General features: G+C 36.2%; 1 protein-coding gene across 1 annotated transcript in view; it reads right to left on the minus strand.

The window, feature by feature from the left end:
* The window catches only part of LOC125665596 (uncharacterized), a 31,492-nt gene extending 22,842 nt beyond the window's left edge, over positions 1 to 8,650 (minus strand). The window contains exons 1-2 of the mRNA XM_048898311.2: positions 8,548 to 8,650; positions 4,094 to 4,250 (exon numbers count right to left, since the gene is read on the minus strand). The gene's annotated coding sequence lies outside the window, so the exon portion shown is untranslated. The remainder of the gene's footprint in view (positions 1 to 4,093; positions 4,251 to 8,547) is intronic.
* Positions 8,651 to 19,312: the final 10,662 nt, after the last annotated feature.

The following is a 19,312-nucleotide window of genomic DNA, read 5'->3' on the forward strand; positions in this document are numbered from 1 at the left end:
AAAGCGTCATAGCAACTAAATCTAAACAGCCTGGTATATTGACGATTTATCATACTCTTAATTATTCTCCTCTATCATGGCACTTATTGAAGTGAGGTAGAAATACGGAAACCTGAGGAAGAAATCCAGGATTGTGCGCTACACTTTGAACGTGATGATCATGCTAATTCATTGGAACAACATTTTAAGTCACTTCAACATGCCTAGCTTAAGATTAAGACATATGAGAGCAATTGCACTTGAATCGTTATATTTACATAATCTTGTTAAAACTAAAGCCAAGCTATAAAAATGAAAGGTGGAGATAAGGAACAGTGATCAATCTCGTAACTCCAATAACAATACAAAATAGGGTTGGGCAAATACGGACCCCTGGATATACCAGAGGTGGGATCAAGTGCCTAGGAGGAGTAAGCATCTCCTGTCGATCGGTTACATCCGCCACGAGTCCTATACCTTGATAAGGTAAACGGAGTTATCCGTAGTTAAAATCAGTGTGCCAAGAACGGCATAACAATCGGTATGAAACAAGTCAGGGAGCATTTGACCCAATGATAGGTTGTATTGGCAAATTAGATTGTTATAACGACCATAGAATTTGTGAAATGCTGATTTTAAACGAAATGTAGCTGACAATCCTTGCGTTAGAACTAAAAGCTATGACATAAACTAATTCCACTATTGTGTACCTAACCTCACCGCCTATTTTAAATAACTATTGGCTTTTAATCAGTTCACATTTGTGCTATGTATTCTGGGAATGTGATTGTTGTGAGCAAAGCTATACGCATCTATGTTCTGTTATGCCTATATATATAATGCTTCAGTGCTTATGCTTATATAGTCCTATACTTTAGCCCCGTGGGGATCCGAGATAGAATTGGACCTCAGTACCCCTCGCTTGTCGTAAAAGGCTATTAAATGGGGCGGTCCTTCGGATGAGACCGCAAAAACCGAGACCCAGTGTCACCGCAGGTGTGAGGTGAAAGATCTCTACCCCTGCAAAGAGGCCGTAAGCGCCGAGCATAGGCTTAAATTTTGCAGCCTTTCACCGGCAATGGTGACGTCTCCATATGAGTGAAAACTTCTCGAGCGGGACGTTAAACAACACATTATTCTGCTGTTGTTTCTTTTGTTACATGTACCATTGACAATTTATTCTAGCATAAATTAGCATGTGCTTTCTTCAGTCATTTTTAATTATATGTACACTGCTCATCATGAATAAGTATACACTCACCAAAATAAGTTACTTGCACATCAAAATAATGGGTTACATCATAGATACAGATCATTCGATGCGAAATAATTACTCCTACATATAAGTAGATGACGCTAGGCTTTAAACTTTTTATATCCGATGTGGGGGGGGGGGGGGTCCATTAAAATACTTGATTTTCTGAATTTTTTAAATTCACTAAAACGAGACATTATGCAAACCTTAACTTGAAACCGTTTCAAACTAATTGCTAATACCTATTATTGTGTACTTGATGTGTACTTTTCTAAGACCCTTTGATTTTTCACCTGAAATAAATCAATATCACACTTTAACAGACTATGACAAAAATATTGAATGTCCATTATTTGTTTCAAACATATTGAAGTTGTACGCTTAACTAATTATTTTACTATTATAAATTGAAAGTTATACACCGTGAATTCAGCTCCTTTTTATTATATTAAATATATTTCATGCCAAAATGTGTAAAATGCGTATGTGTTTATTTATGATGGGTAGTGTTACATGTAATACTCGCCATCTTTTAAAATACTGCTGCAATGTTTTAATTTTGCACATATTTTCTTAATAATATCCCCCCCCCCCCCCCACAAATATTGACGTAAGACAAACGAACATATGTACTTTTTCTAACCACTTTCTCACACTTTCATACTTTTGTTGGTACATGTAAGTGCTTGCATGTAGAAGAAAAAAATAATAACAAAATTGAAAAAATAAGTAAAAGTAGCTTCAATTGTAGGGAAAAAACAATGCTTAAAATAGCAAAATTATGATTTTTTTTTTATGTTGTCAAAAAGTGTTTTCCATACATGCCAGGTATTTTCAAAATGTTGCATGTATCTTAATCTTAGATAACTACTACATATTGTAAACAATTTGCCATTGGCTTAAAGGCATAGGGTCTATCTTTTATCTCAAAAATGACATCACAATATTTTGTAAGAAGAACTCCAAAAAACAAATTTGTAGTATTAATTATGAGTTATATGTAGCTGTAGCGCTTTGAAATTGAAGTCATTTTGACGTTTTAGCCCTTTATAAAATGTTTGTCTAGAGGACAATATATATAACTGGTACCCCACTGATTGGTGGCTACACACAAACATACGAGATGTGAAGTCAAAAAGGTACCAGTTTAGGCAAATGAGAACTGGGAATTATTTTGTAATTACTATCATATCCAATGTGTTTGTAAACATTCTATAGAACCTTTTGTGATTTTCTAGTTACGATCTTTAATTTTGCCACCTTTTTGAAACATGCAAAATTTTACCAATATCTTAGACCCTATGCCTTTAAATTGTAATTTAATCATAACTACATGTATGTTTACTTAGTAGATAACGTTGCTATAATTATGCTTGTCAGGCTTTAAATAGATACTTGGGTTTGATATGGACTGTACTTGTCGAAGGCTATCTTGATTTCGACCACTGGGTGCGGATCACTTGTGACACTAGTGTATCGAGTTATCCAAATTGCAGTTGGTCAGCTTCCTTTATCGTCCACCGTGCCTTAACATTTGGACATTTTAAACTTTTTCTCGATTCATGTAACTACCACTCCAATTCTATTCAAATTTAGTATGAAACATATTTGGGACAAAGAGGACATAACCTGCTTTCAGGATGCCTGCACCAGTGGGGACTTAGATTGATTGATTGTCTTGCTGTTTTCCGCCATAATCAACAATTTTACAGTTATCTGGTTGCGCCCTGTGTTTTATTTGTGGAAGAGAGAACTCAGATACAATGTTCCTGGGAAGAGACCACCGACCCTCCGCAAGTAAACTGGGAAACTTTCGCACTTACCGGCGCGAGCGAGATTCGAACCCGCGCCGACCAGAGGTGAGAGACCGTGTGCTTTTGAGCGCGATGCTCTAACCACTCGGCCACGGAGGTCCCTTGGGGCCTTAAAGGCGTAGCAAAAACTGCAAAACATTGACCAATTTTTAAATTTTGCTTCTCTACGACCGCACAACCTTTAAGATAAACCACATGCATGGCGATGTAGAGCAGGAAGGCCTATACCGAAATTATAAACTTCGTGATCCTCCGGAGAGCGGATCCGACTCCAAGGCCGGGTCAAACTTGATATATAGTGTTTCACCAACTGCGGTTTATAACTATTGTAATGAAATGTAATAAATACTACCCTCCGTAATAAATAATTGCGCCCTTCATTACGTGCACGTTAACGATAAACCTGAAAATTCAAAGTATATTCAACATAACGAAATGTCTGTATTCCGTAGCATAAAAGTAAGCCTACCGTAACTTCTAAAAGACAGATCTTATTCACAGTTTACATACCTCTGAGAATTCCCCTCTTAACGTCGATTGGGAAAGTCGGCATTGTGTAGAATATTATGTCATCAAGCTTTAAGTTTCTAATCGAGGAATCGATGAATCATTTACAAATTAACGCGCTTTGTTTTGCAACTGGCAGGCTGAGAAGCGCTGTTAATGTCAGTTTGACATAAACTGGCCCGAGCAACTCTCGGGACAAATATGGGAATTTCATAATTATCTATCTACAATGACGGGTCCTAGTTCGTGGCCAGCAATTTGAGAGACAATCCGAACTTATTATTTTTTATGTATTTTTAATGCAAAGATTCGTTTTTTGTGGACCAGACTTCAAATAATTCTTAACATAATATTGAAGGTGCACTGTTGTTTGTGAAATTGGACTATTACGGCTTGGTACAAATGTTTGAATGGGTGATATTTACAAAACTGGACCAATGAATAGGCGTCTTAGCGCTATTGAAAACTCAATTAAAGTTCTTCACCGTAGTAAAAAGCGCAGATAATTATTATGCAGATTGCTAAATTGTTAACTTACCTAGTTACAAACAGAGACCTCTCTCGGACAGCCATATATAGACCATTGAAACAAATATGACCTATATTTTTCGACCTGAATTCGGCAACTGTGTTTGACGTCATCCCACATCTTTCTTCCACCTCATAATTAAATCCTGTGTTTATTTGTCATTCATCTACAAAGAATGAAAAAGCAGATTAGAACATGTTTGATGTTCCCTAACGTTCATACTTGCTAAACCATATCGTCAACGAGGAACACCCCCACGACACCCCGCCATCAATACGACTGTTAAGACATCCTGAAACTCTCTTTGAAATAGCATAAAAACTGCTTCTTATACAGATCGTTTCTCCAGAAAATGGCCTACTTTCAACAATAGTGAAATACGCATATCTTTTTAGTATGTATTGCATTTTTAATTGAGTATGAATACATGAAAATATACAAGTTATCGTATATCATATTTCTGGTTCGGGGTTTAATAGTCAACCAGTTCTTTATTTTGCTTTATTCCATTTAAAAACGGGTTAACAGCTGGGCTATTATAATACAGAGTGCTAGGAAGCTGTTTGACAAGACTGACACTTTCAGACAAATTATAAGATGTAGACCTAGATTTCAATGAACGCCAGTGATTGGGTTCAGGTGACGTACAGTCAAATAACCTCTTTCCCAAGCTAGCTCTCCACATCTACATTGTACAAACAGAATGAGAATCATCGCAATGGCATAATTTAAGAACCAAAACCGACTGGAAGCTAAATGTTTTTTTTAAAACTATAGATTTAATATATATATATATATATATATATATATATATATATATATATATATATCTTTCAGATTCTATTATTGATTTACATAGATCAAAATACAAAATATAATTCCTAAAGTATGAAGATATAAATAAATATTACGCTATATACTAGTAATTTATTGCTCGATACTACATTGTGCTTTATTTCTTCTTCATTTATTTAAAACACAATACTTCCGTTATTCTCAGCTTACACCTCCTCGAGATCTCCACCCCTTGTGTTAAGTATCTCCATCCGATAATCTCTCCCCATCTTTTCAATACTTGACCTTCACCTTATGTTATAAACACTTTGATATACAAATAAATACTAGGCTATGTTATGCCGCGATTTCAAGTACACGCTATATATTTGTAAGATATATACCGGCAAGTTATCTTGTATAACTAATCTGTGTACATTCAAACTGATGGGAGTGATATTTAGGTAGAGCTACATTCAACCATTTTAGGGATTTAGATTTTCTGCGCCCGTCAAGCCTCCCCTTGAACTTACAGTCACATGCGTGCATTTAATTTTCAATAATATACAAATTAAAAGCAATAAAAACAACAATACAACATGCTCGTTATTTCACAGACACAGTAAAAGATGTTGGGGCATTACAAAAAAAAATTGAATTTAAAAATGAATAAGACCAATCTTCGAGTGCGAAGGTTTGCTCAAAGATGCTTGTGTGTATGTGTGTGTTGCTCACGGAGCAAAGCGACACTCGGGGATCAATTCATACGTCGTTCGTCCACATTGTTCTAGTTTAGAACTGTACGAGATGGGATGTTGGTATATACTAGTAAAATGTTAATGTTACAATCATTTCGGACTACTATCAATTCCTCTGATTTTGCTATGTGAAATTCACAATTAAATGATGAAAATCGATTGTGTATATTTTTTGTGCACTACAATGTCCCGATTACAACATATCTAATTATAACCTGCTACAACCTCCTATATAAATGCCATTTTTGGAAATTGAAGAGAAAATAATTATGTATCAATATGACGTTGAAAATATATTCAAACAGAATACGTGTTACGTATGTGGTGTCTCCAGAAAGTGAAAATGAGTTGAACTGCGCATGCCTATAAATCGATCAAATATCGACATTTTTATTCATGCTTCCAGTGTACCACACGGTAGTTGTAGATCTCGCACTTGAGTAACCCCATTGATAGTCAACTCCACGATTTTCTATTAGTCAGTGCTTGGTACATGTAATATAGACCCACATGCGGTGTAAACGATTTAGATCCCAGCGCATTAATTAATGTTGCATTTCTTATCGATTGTCTTAACTATGCCTGGGTTGCCGTTCGAAAGTGTGGTCTCACCATACACGGGGCCTATGACTATATATCTGTGAGATTTTCTTTAGATTTTTTTTTTAAATGACTAATCGGACATACTTTGGTTTAAACTATATTTATTAAGTTTTTGATTCACATGAAACATATATTGCACCAATAGGATTCGGAAGTAGGAAGTAAGTGTGAATACTTATATAAGAATGATGCAAAATTTGTAGAGTAATAAGAAAATTGGTGGCCATGTAAGCTGCAATTCCATATCATGCGTGTATGCCCTAAATGTTTAAATTTCTTTGAAAAGTGTAAGACACACATTTTGAACCGTGGTAAATGCCGACAGTTACAATACACAGTCAACTGATGAAACGCTACAGCCCCTAGTATTTAAACTTCATTCTCTTAATTGAGAATCCTGATTACATGGAGCAGGGTGATTAAAATTTAATCGAAAGCAACAGATTCTCCCCTTCGTTTTGTTATTGCGCAGATATCCAATGTGTTTATCATTTGTGAGAGTGCAAATACTTTAAATAAAAACTTTCCAACAATACATTATGAAAATATTTTTGATGAATGTGCGAAAAACTTGAACGAATGGAATGTCACATGCTTACAAATATATGTTAAGACGACCTCCGGCTTCTGATAAAGACGGATAACGCCAATTCATGCTTTTAGAACCCGTGCCGTAAAATCGGACTGATAAGATCTCACCGAGAGTGTTACTGGTGGTGTATAAAGCGGGAAAGTGAAAGTTGCGATCTTATCAAAATATTTAAAAAAGAAGGGGAAGAAAAGGGAAATTTAATATATACAACTTGGAAGGTTGACTAAGTCTAGTTAGAATCGGTAATTACAATGTTTGCTCCGAATGTTGACAACAGTAACAACAGCCGGGTGCTGCATGTAGAACTTTGTAATAATTACAAAGAGGTATATTGTATCATACTTTTTTGAATATATGTTAATGAAAACGAAAAAAAAAGACAAAGTTTTAGCGTTAATTTCTCTTGATAAACCCACGCGGTTGTAATACCTATGAATACATTGCATTTCACAATAAGGAATTTGGCTCACCTTAAAACTGAGAAAAAGTCAATCTCTTGTGGGTTTATGTGAAATCTGATGGTACGGTACAAGTTTAAGGGCGGGGCGCGTTGGATGTGTAAGGGGATGTACCTGTACTCCCCCTGTTCATTTCTGCTGCAAAAAGTTGTAGAAAGATTCTCTAGCCTAGGTTCAGAGGTTGATGTTACAGAAAGCGGGTGACACAGTTTCCAGAATTATTATAGCGTGATATTAGCAGATATACGTGGATTTTAAGCGGTTTATTTGACATACATTTAGTCATGCATTGAAAATAAAAAAAATTTGACGATTTATACCTTGCTTTGCATGTAGCACGAGTTTTTACAGTCCCCTCCATAATTATAAATATCAAAGAATGAAATAGGCTACATCAATAAACATTGACGACAATTCAAACGTAACACACACAAAAAATTAAATTGTTCCACTTATACCATTATATATATATATATATATATATATATATATATATATATATATATATATATATATATAACACAGTAGAGAGATACAGATAGAGAGAGATACAGATAGAGAGATGAGAGATAGATATACAGATAGATAAAGAGTTAGAGATATACATGTACAGATAGATAGAGATACAGATAGAGAGAGATACAGATAGAGAGAGAGGATATAGATATACAGATAGATAAAGAGTTAGAGATATACATGTACAGATAGATAGAGATACAGATAGAGAGAGAGAGAGAGAGATACAGATAGAGAGAGATACAGATAGAGAGAAAGAGAGAGAGAGAAACAGAATGACACACCTGTATTCGAGTTTTATTTTTGCAAATTACGAAACAAGAACTCAAAGCAACATAAACAGGCGGAAAGATGTTTATATCCTTGGTGACAAATTAGGAGATCTGCGTGTTTGGTGGGCATTAATTAATTAATCCTCGGTGGCATGGAAGCCACGGACAGGCGTACAGCAATTTATCTCGTTGTTAATTACACTGTATGTAACAGAGATTTCCTTGTTCGCGCATAAGACATGTTTACTTTGTAAGCAGATCGATTGGGTGTAGGATCTTTAAATATACTACCCTCCTTCAATTTCGTTCCATATAAAAGTTTATATAATCATTACATATTCATTCAAAAATTGTAATACATGCTTGCTGTCTAATCATAAGGTAGTATACATAAATAAACGCATGGTAATATATTAACTTAAAGGCTATTATAACAATACACATTGATGTAAATGTCTTCAATTTTTAAAGATATAAAAAGAACCCTTACCGTGAAAGAGCTGACAAGATTCTGACAAACTATATCCGAGAAATACAGAGTCTGCAATACTCGGGATCTATCGGGGACAATGCATGTGAAGTGTTGCAACTTATGGCGTAATCTAAATTCTGGATTGACAAAGTTCCGACAGCTAATGCAAAATATCAACCCACTTCTATTTTACATATCTTATAATGACTAAATATTCATACTTGTTTGTATCTCCTTCATAGACATTTATTTCCTCAACTCAAATTATATCCTATTCATACTAAAAGCTAAACAAATTGTGTTTGTGAAAATCTTTGCCCTTAATTAAGTCTGGTAACGTTCGATTGTGGCAAATCTGATTTTGATGGATGGCCTTGACCATTGTCTGCACCGACCTTGATTTTTTAGTATACCATGTACGGCGATGAATTAAATCATTACCACGGCTAATGTTGCGGACAGTTGAATTATTACCACGGCTAACGTTGCGGACAGTTGAATTATTACCACGGCTAACGTTGCAGACAGTTGAATTATTACCACGGCTAAGGTTGCGGATAGTTGAATTGTCACCACGGCTAACGTTGCTGAGTTAAATTATTACCACGGCTAATGTTGCGGACAGTTGAATTATTACCACGGCTAACGTTGCGGACAGTTGAATCATTACCACGGCTAACGTTGCAGACAGTTGAATTATTACCACGGCTAACGTTGCGGACAGTTGAATTATTACCACGGCTAACGTTGCGGACAGTTGAATCATTACCACGGCTAACGTTGCGGACAGTTTAATTATTACCACGGCTAACGTTGCGGACAGTTGAATCATTACCACGGCTAACGTTGCGGACAGTTGAATTATTACCACGGCTAACGTTGCGGACAGTTGAATTATTACCACGGCTAACGTTGCAGACAGTTGAATTATTACCACGGCTAAGGTTGCGGATAGTTGAATTGTCACCACGGCTAATGTTGCTGAGTTAAATTATTACCACGGCTAATGTTGCGGACAGTTGAATTATTACCACGGCTAACGTTGCGGACAGTTGAATCATTACCACGGCTAACGTTGCGGACAGTTGAATTATTACCACGGCTAACGTTGCGGACAGTTGAATTATTACCACGGCTAACGTTGCGGACAGTTGAATCATTACCACGGCTAACGTTGCGGACAGTTGAATTATTACCACGGCTAACGTTGCGGACAGTTGAATCATTACCACGGCTAACGTTGCGGACAGTTGAATTATTACCACGGCTAACGTTGCGGACAGTTGAATTATTACCACGGCTAACGTTGCGGACAGTTGAATCATTACCACGGCTAACGTTGCGGACAGTTGAATTATTACCACGGCTAACGTTGCGGACAGTTGAATCATTACCACGGCTAACGTTGCGGACAGTTGAATTATTACCACGGCTAACGTTGCGGACAGTTGAATTATTACCACGGCTAACGTTGCGGACAGTTGAATTATTACCACGGCTAACGTTGCGGACAGTTGAATCATTACCACGGCTAACGTTGCGGACAGTTGAATTATTACCACGGCTAACGTTGCGGACAGTTGAATTATTACCACGGCTAACGTTGCGGACAGTTGAATTATTACCACGGCTAACGTTGCGGACAGTTGAATCATTACCACGGCTAACGTTGCGGACAGTTGAATTATTACCACGGCTAACGTTGCGGACAGTTGAATTATTACCACGGCTAACGTTGCGGACAGTTGAATTATTACCACGGCTAACGTTGCGGACAGTTGAATCATTACCACGGCTAACGTTGCGGACAGTTGAATTATTACCACGGCTAACGTTGCGGACAGTTGAATTATCACCACAGCTATAGATACCTAGAGACAATCATCTTTAACCTCAGGGACATGACGTGTATCCTTGCAGCAGAGAATTGTAGGCGGATAACTCTTCCAAAAATTTTCAAGCGCAGAATGATCGGCTTCCAATCATTTAGCAATCATGTCAATATGATCTGTTTCATTTTCATCATCATTTAACAACAACCATTTATATCGATTTGAATAATTCAAAGTTGTTCAATTTCCATTCTTTACACAATGAATAGGCCAAAATATGTGTGTTTACGGTAACCTGCTGGAAAAAATAGGGTCGGTAGGTTGGAATTTTTTATTTAATTTTTTTGTTTTTGATTTTGGGCTATTTAGTGTATGTGTTGTATATCTTGACAGTTTTAAACAACCTCATCAACTATTATAGGAATAGTGTTATCTCGGGCACCCCCCCCCCCCACCCCATTAACTTTACATTTGTGTTCTTTAGTGGATTGGTTACGTTTTTAAAACATCTCATATGAGACTATTTCACTCATATGGAGACGATGAAGGGCTGCACATTTGTCCCACAATGTGTCGAATCAAACTCCATGTACTTCGAAAAAAATGACTACGTGGTATCTTCTCAAAACGAGAGATATCTACTGACAAAAAATTTGCTGTTAAAGGGGTTTCAAGTCTTCTTTAAAGTCAGCATTTTGCAAATTGTATGGTCGTTATAATGATCTAGTTTGCCAATACAACCTATCATTGGGTCAAATGCTGTCTGACATGTTTTATACCGATTGTTAAGGCCGTTCTTGGCACATTGATTTTGACTACGGATTACTCCGTTTACCTGATCGAGGTATAGGGGCTCGTTATCTTCATCTTTTAGCTGCGTACACTGGATGAAAATGAAGACGTGGATTCCATATTCAGATTTTCACATTTAGACTAAGAATTTTAAGTACTTGTAGTAGACTTTATGGTAGTATCTGATTTATTTATCAGGTTGAGCATCACTGAAGAGACATTATTTGTCGAAATGCGCATCTGGTGCATCAAAATTGGTACCGTATAAGTTTTACATTAAGAACATTCAAATGGTATATATGTACGATTGCACCTAGACATTGTTCTGTGAAAACCCCTTTAAGACAAGTGATCGATTCAGTATGGGTGTCTGAACTGTTTTTGCTTTTGGCCAATGGAATTGCAGTGGGTGGGCACGCACACATATTTCTTTTCGCTGTACAGATTGTATAATTCTAAAGAATTTTCTGTTTTGACAGGTATATGATAACCTTGTGAAGAATTTTCTTATACTATGGATTATGGAGCAAGCATGATGAAGTTGATGACTGAAAAATCCTAAGCTGAACAAATTTATATTTTTGTTTATTAGATATGTGACAGAACGTGCTTTTTTAAATTGATAAGCGAGTGCATTACTAGATGGAAATCAGCTGCACTGGGCACGATCTCGCGAATTGTTCAGAGGAATGCCGATAACGTCAAGGTTAGGAATTTAATACGACAAATGCGATCCTTATTTCCGGTTTCATTTGGCGCGCTTTGTTGCAGACGTTGATATGCAGGCAAAACATGCAATTAACACCATGCACTTCTATTTTGCCGTCGATTAAATATAAACTGATTACGTCATTGAAAATAAAAGAAAACAGTCCTCATCTGGAATTCGTTGAAAGGAGTTTATTCTGATAAAGTGCTTATAATATGTGTACTATTCACAAGATAAAAAAAATCTTTAAAAAGTCTGCTGGGAGTCAAGTATCTGGGATAAACACAAAACATGAATACGTTAAAGCCAGAGAAATATCTAACACTTGTTTCTCAAAATGATCAGCTACTTTAGAATTCGCAAGTTTCGTCCGAATTGTGTACTTGGGTGGAAATACACATGGAGCTCTGAAGACAAGTTTTCTATAAACAAGTTGTGAATAATTTCTGACTTGATTAACAATTTCGGAAGAAAATATAAAGAAAAGGTCTGGTTTCTAGAACATTAATGCGTGTCAAATCCTGTGGGGATCCGGGTTAGAATAGTTGCTTGTAAGAAGCGACTAAATGGGGCGGTCCATCGGATGAAACAACAAAAATTGAAGCCCCGTGGTACAGCAGGTGTGGCACGATAAAGATCCCTCCCTGCTCAAAGGCCGTAAGTGCCGAATATTGGCCCACATTTTGCAGCCCTTCACCGGTAATGGCGAATGAGTGAAAAATTATTGAGAGTCCCTCTCGAGAATTTTTCAACAAAATTTAAACAATATACATGTACAATTAACCATCCACTGTCTTTTGTGGCGTCAGTGGCCTAGTGGTTAAGCTGTCAGACTCTCGACAGAAAGGTCGTGGGTTCTAGTCCTGGCCGCGGCAGGGCCGACGTTGTGTCCTTGGGAAAGGCACTTAACACGAATATTCTCACTCCACCGAAGTGTAAAAGGGGTACCTGGCTATAGACAGTGGAAGATACTGTTATAATGTTAGTGCTCTAGCGCCTGTAACGGCAGCTTGTACTGTATGCTTCCCAGGAAGCTGAGAAAGTTCTAGGTTGATATAAGGTCTGCCGGGGTAATAATGTATTGTAAAGGGCTTTGAGCAGTATACGCTGGAAAAGCGCTATATAAAAACTAATTGTTATTATTATTATTATTATGTCTTCACTGATGAATTAAAAAAAAATACAAAATACACGAGGGTTTAAACTGCTATGTTTTACGCTGGTGTCAAGATTGCAGTCCATACCTTCATGATTTTTTCAAAGATGAAAGTATTTTTTTAAAATTTACATTCTACTTTCATTTCGTCAGAATCCCCTGCTGTTAAAACAGACGTACTATATTTAATATTCATACGCGTACTATTAACAACTGTGGCGGAATCGTGAGGAAAATGGCTATCATTACACTTTGTAAAGGTGAGGCAAAACATAGGAAATGTACCTGTAAATATTAACATCCTGATTTAGGACAAAGCTTCAGTTATATGCAATTATGTTAAGGGTGAAATTTATTTTATCCACAAAAAAATAATGAAACCCAAAACGTTGTGCACAATTACAATAGCTTCTAAATATGTATCTTAAGTTTCATTTGAATCCAATTAAAACTGTAGCAGAAACTGCTTTCAAAATCATCTCTATATACGCAACTGTATATCAATATCATGATTAAGTCCATTTTATTTTTGTAAAAAATACCCCAAATTAATTCTTTTTCATCCAAAGAGCTCAATTCAATTAAACTTGAACAGAAACTGTGATTTCAAAGACATTTCCATGTATTAATATGCCAAGATCAATTATACAGTGTATATACTGCAACACAACGCTCATTTCACAAATACACTAGGTGCCGAGCATCCCTATTAATTGAAACTTTAGCTGAAAATCATAATGGTTAATCCCATGTTGGACCATAATTACATTATCTTTATTTGGGCATATGTTAAAGAAAAACGTCACAAATAGATAATATAAGATCTCAAAACGTAGCTTTTAGATGTACATGTATGGCTAGAAAATACTGCTCATGTTTTATGCGAATTAAGAAGCATGTGACTATGATATTTCTGTAACATGAAATCCACCATATTCTGGGTCACAGCACGATTAAGGTCAGGATCAAGAAAGCGGGTCAGTCTACCAAATACATGTCAAGAAACATTCCCTCTGCCTATCTGAAATCAGTTCAAAGAAACCAAATCCTTTACCCCACAATGAGGAAGATAAATCTGTCTGTGTAGATCTTCATCTCTACCATTACGGGATTAACGTTTACAAAACGGACAGTATGCACGACAAATGTGTAGACGCAACACGCCGGGTAATGTTGCTGTTAATGTCTTCTCATTCAGAATGTTACGTATTGCCTGATGGATTCATATATCGCTTATTACCAAAAATTACAGAGTTAAATTGACCCCTGCATGTCAACAAAAAAAATCAGACTTTCTAAAAGAGAATTCTGCTTTTCAATTTGATATATGAGGCCTGTTGGTCTCATTATGATGAGCTAATGACATAGAATATTACACTTGTCACAGTTTCACATGCACTACATCGATTTAATGACCGGTTAAATCCCCTCCGTTTAATTCGGGTAGAGAGTGGGTTACCTAATGTAAGAAGGTGCCCTACATAAATAAGTATGGCGCGCCAAATTAACATAAACTCAACTAATTGAAGATATATTGAATTATTTGAAGATGATGCACGCAACAATTCAATTAAAGATATCTTCAAATAATTAATGATGTCTTCAATTTTGATCACTGCATTCATTAATTGAATTTGGTTGTTTAATATACTTATTATATATCATCATATCTTTTATGATTAAATCAATTCGTACTGATTAGAGAAACTATTTCAGGGTGTAGTTAGCCACCGTAACCTTGAAAAACCATAGCCACCTTAAAAGTGAGAGGCACAGGTCTTCCAAATTTATATACATGTATATAAAACAAAATTTTAAAGTATAATAAGCATACACTAAATTTAGTGACAGAAACAACTTATGCTCGCTAAAGAAAACAGGAGTCCACTGAACCGATAACAGTAAAACCAATCACGTGTTATACGAGATCTCGCTATAGATCTCGATCTGATTGTACAATCGATTACGGGCGATGTATAAGCATTAAAGCTACAGCGGGCGTCACAATCCATCAGAGGCTGAAGATGAATCACAGTGAATCACCTTCAAAATAATTCACACGCGCGTCCTGACTCATAGATTAAAGTGGATTACTCATGTCATTCGTAACTTATGAATCCCACCTTTTGGTTTCTGATTTTATAAGGATTTCTGTGTAGCATTGTGTATTGATCGGAGTGAAACGTTTCATTCAGATTCGTAACCTGTAAACAATTTCAGATAATTTGTCATTAAGAATTGAGGCATGTAGCTAAACCCTTGATGATAACTAATACAGAGGGTGTAGGGCCTCCCTGAGTGAAGCTCAGACGTGGGTCCAGTTCTCTGCCCCCCCCCCCCCCCCACCCACCCTCTCCCTGAAGCCTGTGAATTCTGACGATTTTACTATGTCACAAAGCGCCACCTATGAGCCCTTAAAGGGACGTCAAATCAATATTTTTTTTCGAAATAAATGAAACAGAGATGCAAATCACACCATCGTATAATTATATTACTCTGTACAATACATATTGTAATTAATGGTCGTTAGTTTGTCCTCTTTAAGTTTATTTATATCATAAGTAATTAAACATCATTTATATAATAAGTAAGTAGAAAATGGGCACGAAAAGGTAACTGTAAATTTTGATATTCAAAAGTCGAGGTCAGAAGGGATTACATATTGACTCATATTTTCTTAATTTTTGGGATTGAACGATTTAAGAAACGCGAGTACATGTATATCTCAACCAAATGAGGCATAAGTTAATGTCCGAATACCTCTCCATTCCTTTATAGTAAAGGAGCCGAGGACACTGATCTACTTAAAATCCACTGCCAGTTTAAATCTAACTATAATTGTAAATCATATTAGAAAATTCTCTCAATAAATTATAAAAACACTAGTTTAATAATTAGCAGAATTATACTATAATACTAGTATAGAGTTTTGTCATATAAAACATCTCAGTTGATATAATTTCTGCCTTTCATGTGAAAGGTCTTGAGTTCGACTCTCATCTGTGCCTTTAGGTTTTTGATTTGAAAATTATTCTTTACATTTTGTTAAAACTGTGACAGAGGCCAGGCGGGATTAGGGGGAAACGTGTTCATTAAAAATAGCATATTCAACTCAACAGAACATTACCAAGTAGTTAGTTGTCTGCATCTCTCCATTCCTGAAAAAATAATGTAGCGCTATTACAATAGAATGACGTCACAGCTAGATTTTAATTTATAATACTCACAATACGTGGTGTAAAGTCGTTAGAGGGAGGTACATGAAGATATGATAATATTAAAATCTTATGATACGTGTATTTTATATCTCATTTACTGGTCAGTTCGCATATTTCCTATTTGATAGAGAGATACGCAGAGACACAAAAGAAATACGCCCATGTAAAGATCAGAAGCATTATATAACATCTTCCAGTTTTAGCATGTGAGGTTATATAACATCTTCCAGTTTTAGCATGTGAGGTACGAACGACAACTCTAGGTAAAGATAATACTTATGAGCGAGGAACGATAACTCTGGCCAGAGAAGAGCAAGGAACTCTGGGGAGAGATTAAACCAAACCGGAGCGGCATTGGTTGTGGTTGTCGTTAGCGGCATTGGTTCTGGTTGTCGTTACCTCAGCTGAAATTGTAGTCTAGATGATTGATTTATTGATTGATTGATGTTTTCCGCCACACTCAACAATTTTTCAGTTATATCGTGGCGCCCAGTTGTTTTATTGATGGAAGAGAGAACCCATATACAATGTACCTGGGAAGAGACCACCGACCTTCCGAAAGTAAACTGGGAAACTTTCTCACTTACGGGGGCGAGCGGGATTCGAACCCGCGCCGACAGAGGTGAGAGGCCGTGTGATTTTGAGTGCGATGCTCTAACCACTCGGCCACGATAAGATGTAATACCGAAAACAATCATACATGTATTTCATTACTAAATTTAGAGAGTCAATGAGCTTATAGAAACTCTGCAGGCAGCATTTTCTGCTTGGTTGATTTGATACCTCACAGGTAATTTTGTTATCTTTTTCCATATCTTATATAATTATATATCTTTTATATTTTTGGTTTTTCGTTGACAGAAATAAATGTCTACTTGTAAAATAAATGTATATCAAGTAGGTCGTTAGCCCGAAAGTAATTAAGACTGAATGAATACCGTTATAAAATTATGAAATATCATATAGAACTCACTATGTGTAAACAGTACATGCATCATGCTAGTATATCGTTACATGTAATTGTAAGAAGTCTATTAAAAATTTACATCTTTGTCCACATATCAAAGGCATTGAAAAGCAATCATTTACATTTACTCAGCCTATTGTTACAATCTAGAACGATTGTAGGTGAGCTTTTTGTAAAGAGTCAAACCAGATCCGGACTAAAAGGTTTTTTTCCCTTCTTTTGTTACTCTGTATTGCATTGTCATGTACTTTGATCCCCTATCCTCCAAGGCCATGACTTATAAAAGACTGAAATTTCCACTACCTGAGAATGTGTGCATATTAATGTGTCTAATCATGGTCCTGTTGATCTTGAGAAAAAGATTTTTAAAGTCCCCCTCCTTATATTCTCATATAGGATTTTGTTCCCCTATTGTGGTCCCACCCTACCACCCCGATTCATGATTTCAACAAACTTAAACTTACACTAACTTAGGATGCTTGCAAATTCATATGACTGATGATGACCCTGTGGTTCTTACAGAAGATATCTAAATATATTGTTATACGAGTATTTATCCCTATGTAAATTTTGATCCCCTATGGAGGCCTCACCCAAAACCTGGGAACCATGGTTTGAACAATTATGAAAGCAGGGTGTAAATATAAGAAATAATTTTCATTAGCGCTTCATGTAAAGTATACCGGCATGAAGCGTTGCAGTCCATGCCCTCCTGTATTTTCAAAAATGAAATTTATTTCTTAATTAAGAAGAGGTCCATTGATATAGAAACGTCCACTTGAAGAGATTTGAACTACTAACATCGAATGCTTTCATTTGTTTTGGAAAGTGGGTCAAAGTTCAAATTGAAGGTGATAAATTTTGGTGCCAAGGATTTTACACTAACCTCATTGAAATTTTAGTCAATGTATTTTGTTTAATATCTATGTTATCCCTTTTAAGGTTAAGCTTAAAATACATGATTGGTGTTTGTTTTCGGTCATGCCACGGGACCGAAAATAATCCACCTACATTGAAATTCAGTTATTTCAATTAACTTGAGGCCTAATCAAAAACACGTGCTATAATGTTTGACATACATGTTAGCGTTCCAAATATCCCCAAGTTTTCTGCAGTACTTTGGTTAAGAATTTAAATACGATTTATCTCTCCTTGGATATCGTTCTTGATTAACAACGATGATTTTATATAAAGTATTAATCTGCACCAAATAAATCTGACCCGGAAAAAAACTAATTTAAATTCCCTTGAAATGTACTTTTCAGAAAGATCACATTCCACAGTGGCTCGTGATATTATTTTATGTCTCATTTGAAAACTTTCCACTCATTTAAAGACACATGTAGTCAATTCAGGTGGATTTTCCACTCATGAACAGTCAGTTTAGGTGAATTTTCCACTCATTTATAGACACATGTACAATCAGTTTTAGGTGGATTTTCCTTTCATTTAGAGACACATGTACTGTCAGCATTAGGTAGATTTTCCATTTATTTAGAGAAATGCATGTGGACAGTCAGTTTAGGTGGATTTTCCACTCATGAACAGTCAATTTAGGTGGATTTTCCACTCATTTCATCAAAATTGGTACCGTATAAGTTTTACATTATGACCCCTGGGTCGAGGCCTCTGCTGGTGGACTGTTAGTCACCGAGGGTCTCTACAGGCCAGTAGTTAAGTACTTCGTTACTAGCTTGAAAATACGGGTGTATATTTAATTGCTGTTATAAAATTTAGAAATTCATTTCAAAATTAAGGATTATCTCCCTCACACATAGCTCTTATCCTTAGACGAATTTGACTCCCCTTTTTTGGCACACTGTTTTCCCATATAATAGCTCTAAAACTTCATTGTTATTTCGGATTTCAAACATTTCGGTTGAGCATCACTGAAGAGACATTATTTGTCGAAATGCGCATTTGGTGCATCAAAATTGGTACCGTATAAGTTTTACATTATAGACACATGTACAGTCAGTTTAGGTGGAATCTCCACTCATAAACAATCAATTTAAGTGGATTTTCCACTTATTTAGAGACACATTATAGTTAGTTTAGGTGGATTTTCCTTTCATTTAGACACACATGTACAGTCAGTTTAGGTGGATT

Source organism: Ostrea edulis, chromosome 10 (genome assembly GCF_947568905.1).
Source record: "Ostrea edulis chromosome 10, xbOstEdul1.1, whole genome shotgun sequence".
Lineage (NCBI taxonomy): Eukaryota > Metazoa > Mollusca > Bivalvia > Ostreida > Ostreidae > Ostrea > Ostrea edulis.